Genomic DNA, 6,988 nt, shown 5'->3' on the forward strand with positions numbered 1-6,988 from the left:
CACACACACACACACACACACACACACACACACACACACACACACACACACACACACACACACACACACACACACACACACACGCTATTATTATCAATACATCATTATTATTATCATTAGCAGATCCTTGATATCAAATAATTGGTAAACTGTTCTTTAGGACACATTTTCTTTGTGAATAAATATAACTTAAAAAATATTTGTATTTACATGTGTGTGTAAATGATGTACTATCGAAACCATAAAAAAATGTATATATATATTTTTTGTTCTTTTTTTGGCAAAGAAGTTACAATAATCCGAAATGTTGGATAATTTGAATAGAGGGAAAAGTTAATGTAACAGGAGAACAACAGTGCTGATGGTGCATTACACTACAAGCGAGATACAGGAGAAAAAAAACTGAAGAAATTCCACTTCAAATCACATCTTTTCTGAATCAAAAAGAGCCACATTTGACACTCACATCTATCAAAACAGTCAGCCCTGTATCGTATCTGTCCTACCGCATTTTCAATGACACTTAATCACTGCAGTATAAATTAAGCTTTAGCCAGCGAGAAGACCACCTGGAATATTTCAGTCAGTGTTGAACTCAAGTGCGTCAGAAAATAAGTGGTGCACAGTTTCATTGCGGTGGAACATCTGCTTAAAGACAATGCTTTTGTGTTTCTGTTAATAGCAGCAACTACCCTACCGGCTTGAATAAAGACAAGTGTTTTGAAGGGTATAATGAGAGAGATACACTGCCATTAAAATCTCAGAGCAAAAGCTTTTTAATAGCCAAGTCGGGGAGGGATGTTTGAATCCATTTTAGCAGTTTCACACATAGGAGAGAGAGGAGGTGATGACTGTACCTGCAATGTAAGCTAGGAAACCTTTACAACGACTCAGTGCCCTCAGCAGAGCTCAACTGTTCAATGAATCCTCAAATGAGAAAATGCATTTCACACTGACTGACTGGATGTTGAAGCACTAGTGAAAGGAGGCTACTGTAGGTCTGATCCGTGTGTGAAAATTCCAAGTCTCTTCAGCTGTGAAGTCAGAGAGATCGTGTCTTTTTTTAGATTTGCTACAGTATTTTTCTGTATAGTTACAATAAAGAATATCAAGAATTATGGAAATAAGACAAAAGGCAGTATACAGGGCTGCAACTAACACATTTTCTTCTTTAATTATATTCTCAATAAATAAATAAATAATTATTTGAATGATTCATGAAATCCAAAGACCAATCTTTATTACATGCCTTTTTATCGTGGATATGTAAAGCTTTTACACGTTAAGTCTAGACTAGCCAACATCTGTTGAATCAAAACACGGCAGGGGGCTTCTCCACGAGAGGCACTGTTATAATAACATTGACTGGAGCAATACTGTTTTTATAAGAATTGTTGCAAATTAATTGTATTTTATTCAATTGATTAATCAACTGATAATGAATACAAATAAATGACCAGACGGTCAGAAAATAATACTTTTTGCAACACATTGAGCTTTGTAGCTTTGCTATTCTGGTTGTAGAGAATGGCACATTCAGCTCCTTCATATGGGAAACTTCTAATCCAGTTTATTTCATCCGTGCAGCTATCTGAAGGCAGCAGAACTGAAATGTTGAAAATCTGCAGGTTTGAGATGTGCCCTACTAGAGCACTCTGCCATTACGCATGACGTCCACTACACAGACAAAATGATTTCCCAGAGAAGCCGATTCTTCATTTATTGAGCTGTGATCATGTGTCCCTGCCATTGGCTCAGTTTTCCTATCAGCAATGAGAAGAGTGATGTGATTTGTATTCACCATGCCCTTTTGCAATCTGCACGTTGATGCACATACATGAACCAAAGAGCAGGTGTGCAGACCTAGACCTACCACTAAAAAAATCGAAAACTATCTTTTTGTCTTTGTTCCAAGAATGTCCAATATATTGGTAATTGTATTATTTCTTAGGTGTAGCTTTTGTGTCTCCCTTCTTGCCTTAAGCATACATGCAGGTTTGTGTCTAGTTGCTGGAAGCGGTGTGTTTTAGGGGTGGGGTGTTGAATTGTTGCAGAGAATGAGGACATACTGTAGTGCTTTGCAACCAAGGTACAGAGAACCAGGCTCTTAATCCCTAAAATAATCCTGTCGACTGTGGCCGGAGGGACACATCTGAAGCCTTCCTGCTATAATCCACGCTGACCCAATGTGAAACTAACACCTAACATCACAGGCACAGCAAACAGTATAACAACTGCCTCATAGCTGATACAAAACTACAAAATACAACTTGAAGTGTGGAGACTCTAAAGTTTATCTATTTTTTTTTTTTTTTGTATTCAACTGAGATGGAGCCTTTGACTGAGGGAGCAGCGAGATATTGTCAGATAACCAGACTACATCTCAAACCAATGGACTGGATACTATAACAAACTCTGTACAGCCTCACCTTGTCGTCGTCCCCCCCCCTTTGGCTCCCCTCAAGGTGCTCTCCTTTCTAGAGCACACATATGAAATGGCCTGTTGTTTCAGTCTAAAAGCATCTGAGTAAAAAGAAATGTAACTTGTTAAAAATTATATCTCCTGTGTGAACAATTGCAAATGGATATTCTTTCTTCCACCCCTCACATCTGCAAGATCACACAAGCTGTTTATTTCAAATGTAAGCAAAAATCAAATCCAGTCTTACAGCAGAACTAATTCATGTACAAAAAAGCTGCAGACGAGTAATCTCTGGATTAATTCACATTATTGAATTTTGTCCATGGATCGACATTTACTAAATTAATTCAACTTTCAGTGAAGAAGAATCATTTTGGCTCACAAATTATTGTTGAATAAATAGATGAGAACTGGAATTCTGAGAGGATAAAGAGAAGACTTTGCTGAGGCACAAATGGGCTATTGAACCACAGAATAAGTACAATTGAATCACAATATATTAAATAAAGATAAATATTATTTCACAAAGTGTACTCAAACCACTATGCCAAACGTTTATTTTTCATAAATGCACACGTCTTAAAAGGATCCAAACAAAGGTAAGGAGAACACAGCCTGAACTGATGTACTGGTGAGCAGTTCTCATTTGAACTTGCTGTAGCAATGACTCACATTGATAAACACTGAGGAGAATGAATGACTGTATTTCTTTCATGAAATAGAAATATGCTGCAGGCTTGAGACATATTTTAAATTCATTTTAGTTTAGTTTACTTCCTGGCATTCCGCACAGTATGCCTTCTTGTATATTACACTCTTGTGTACCAAGCTTTTCACATTTCAGAAAGGCATTTAGAAATGCTTCAAAAGTTATCTGAATAGTCTTTCGGCACCCGAGTGACAGCTGGCTAAACAATGTGGTCAACAAACCACTCATCATCCAGCTAAAGTTAGGAGGGAGTGTTAACATTGAGCTTTAAGATCATTCTTCTTTCAGTAGTAATCGACTTGAGTCATTAACTGAGGCTAACGCGTCCCTGAAGTGTGAAAAAAGAGCTGCTATTGAAAATACAGGTAACATGCACTTACCCGTGCAATTAAGGGACTTTAACCTTGTGTTAAGTTGTTACCACAGCATTAAGGACTCTTGTTAAAAAGCTCTGTGGGTTAAGCCTATATGCATCACTAACTTGAATGGGGCTCATTCATCTGCTAACTAAAAACGACCCTAATGTGTCTGTCAGGTAAGGACAATGTATCTTCCTTTTAAATGATTTTGTCCGTCAAAACTGATCGTTCAGTTGATGTATTGTTGTAGCAGAAAGAGGGACTGAAAACTTAGCTAACACTTATAGGAAAGTTATAAATCATGTCCCACAAAGAGGCACATCCATGACACTCAACTGCTGTCCGCCAATAAAACAGTGAGAGGCATTCACAGCAACACACTTTTGTATTTTTCCTCAATGCTTGTAATGACTTACTGGCATTTGACATTGACCATGAATGAATGAGAGTCTGTGTAACTGTTTCCATATGTAAAGCAGTGACAGGATATTATACGCAATAACTGGGATGGAGAGGAGAATATGACATTTGCTGCATTTCTGCTGTGTATTAATTCAAGAAAGAAAGCAAACTGAGACAAGCAGTGGGTGGTTGACATCTTGAGACGAGCACACATGGAGTTTGGAGTTCTAAAATATTGCCTGGGCCATGAGAGGCTTTTAATTATGATGCATTTAATTTAAAATATGGTATAATGTGTGGGCAAAAGAATATTCGAATAAGAGCCATAAAAGGCTAGAAAAAAGTTTTTAAAAAATCTAATGATGTAGATGTCATCTTTAACCGTTGGCCTGCACAACCAACTGTCCAAAACAAAGTTGCAAACAATGAAGCTAGAACCAGAAAAAGTCAGTTAGGATAATTGCCAACTAATATTTTGTTCATCAATTACAGTAATTAACTTAAAACCCTTTAGTGGCACCATGGTAACCCACATCCTAACATTCATAAAGGGAAACACATTCAGGATATCTCTCTAAGCATCTGTATCCACGGGCCACCGATAAAGTGTACAGAGTGATGTCAATATGTTACGGAAGTAAACAAAGGAGTCCAGTGGAGATGGGGGGGGGAGAAACTCTCTCTGGCAGGACTTTGGGATGTTAGCCTATAGAAAACAAACTTTATTCCAGACTACAAGGGAAAACCTTAAAAATAATAATATGGCCTGTTTAAAAAAAAAAACATGATTGCTATGTTTTTAACTGATAAGCTAAATAGTTTGAAAGATAAACGCAATAATTCGGTCAAAGAATTCCCTCCAAAAGATATTTGTTTAGCTTTTTAGGACATGTTTTAGAGGATTTAAAACGTTCACACAATCCTTCGGAGGATTGCTGTTTTCTTGTGATGTAGTGGTTCTAGTGACATTTCTGAACACGGAACGCATTTTTTAGCATCTGCTTTCCCAAATCTTGCCACCCGTTTTGAGGTAGACTATTTGCTCTGCGTACTTCTGTGACCGTTTCTGAGCTGGCAGGGACTCCCCTGAACAGCCCAGCAGGGACATCTGCCTCCCACCGCCATCTGCGCCCAGGTCCTCCTAATCCCTCACTCTCTGTCAACCTTCTTCTCTCTGCTTTCTCACTTCTACATCTACTACTTCAAATACATCCACACAAGCATGTATCACACAGTGGAAAGATCCAATATAGTCCTCAATCTATGAAGACAGCTGAAGAGTTTCTCATCACTTATAAATGACAGCTGTACTTCATAGCACAAAAAGTGGGTCGACATACCGTGGCTTTTCGAGAGCACAATGTTTTATTGAGGTGAGAAGAAGATGTGATCTACGTTGAGTGTAGAAAAAGTTATCAGAGACAAGAAACAAAAAGAGCCGAAATGATTTTGTGATTGATTAATGTCTCACTATAAAGGTTTTTTTTTCTTCTAAATTGACTGATTGTTATTCAGGTCCACTTCTCTACCTCATTTGTTTGTGCTTTGAAGTGTGTGTGTGTGTGTGTGTGTGTGTGTGAGGTGATTCCTTTCATCAGTATGTGCCTGGTTGGGTATTCTGCTGCCGAACAGTTTACCTTCACCACTCACCGCCCAAGTGGCAGGTCAGGCTTTGCAGTGTGCCAGGGAGAGCGAGGGAAGTGAAGTCGGTAGGTCAATGCTGGGTGTGGGGTGGAGTCACTTTTCCTCCTGTGTGCCTGGGGTTTACAGATGATTTTACAGTGCTCTCCAACAGAGCTTAAACTGCAATATAAATCAGACACTGACCTGGTCCAATGCTTCTATTTTACTAGATAATACAGCTGTACAGTTCATCCTTTATGTACATTAAAGTATTCCTAATCAATAATGTATGAACATTGTTCTGAAAGGCCATTTTTCGAAACCCCAATGACCAAAGAAGCAAAGCATTTGTCCTAAAATGTGCTATCCGGAAAAAAAAAAGTCTATTGTTTCTAAAAGCGGCCATTGATCTAAAATTACACTCTCTGCCTGCTAAAAACTGAAGCATTGTGGTATCCGTACGGGACCATAATGCTTCCATGGTATTACCTATTATGGCAAAAGTCAAGTCATGGCATACTCTACATCGGATTGCTTAGTACGTGTTGGTTGGGTTGAGCACACCAGTGTTACACTTGATAGTCAAATGTACAGGAAGTAGTATTTTAGTGTTCGTCTCAGAAGAGAAGAGGAACGTAAGTGAAACTGAATTGTGTAGAGGCTAAGGCTGAAATCTCTTATATGTCTTCATGTCTATATTTCCCTCTCAGTGTTTCCCCTAGGATGGAGTCATACTAGCAGCGATGCTAAGGCACGTGGGCCCAGCATAATGTGAGCGCGGAGCGCGTGGAATTTTGTAGTGTTTGCACGTGCGAAGTGCGCCCCGCCAATTTTTTTCTATGTGTCTGCAAGCACAAGAAAGGCTCTTGAGGCCTAGTACCAGGGCCGGTTCTAGCCAATTTGCTGCCCCAGGCGAGATTTTATATATTAAGAATAAATGAAAAATCTCTACAAAAGACAAATACACTACAAAAACAGAAACTTATTGACATAGGTCATATACGTCCAAATGGCTTCAAATGTATTCAGTATTGTATGAACATGTTTGAATTGGGGAGTGGACGTCACATCCTCTATGGGGGTCCGGGGGTATGTCCCCCCGTGAAGATTTGTTTTGAACATTTTAAAGTAAAATGCTTCAATCTGGTGCACTTTGAGCACACAATTACTAGAGACCTGATCTAGGGCGTACAACTCTAAAACACCCATATGAAAAAGATCGGTTTACATTTTAATAATCAAATAAGTATATGAACATAACCAATAACCTATCATAGCTAGGGATGGGTACCGAGAACCGGTACTAAGTCAATACCGGTACCTGATTGGACGGTATCGGTATACCGTTAAGCCACTGGACAAACGGTGCTGCTATCGGTATATCTGTTACGTCTACTTCCTTAGTTTAACTTTAAACCATTCTGGTTGGTTGGGAACCCTCATCCCGTGTGATGTATCCGGTTTGAGACCCCT

Source organism: Notothenia coriiceps, unplaced genomic scaffold (genome assembly GCF_000735185.1).
Source record: "Notothenia coriiceps isolate Sejong01 unplaced genomic scaffold, NC01 NC01_scaffold00036393, whole genome shotgun sequence".
In the NCBI taxonomy this organism is placed as follows: Eukaryota; Metazoa; Chordata; class Actinopteri; order Perciformes; family Nototheniidae; genus Notothenia; species Notothenia coriiceps.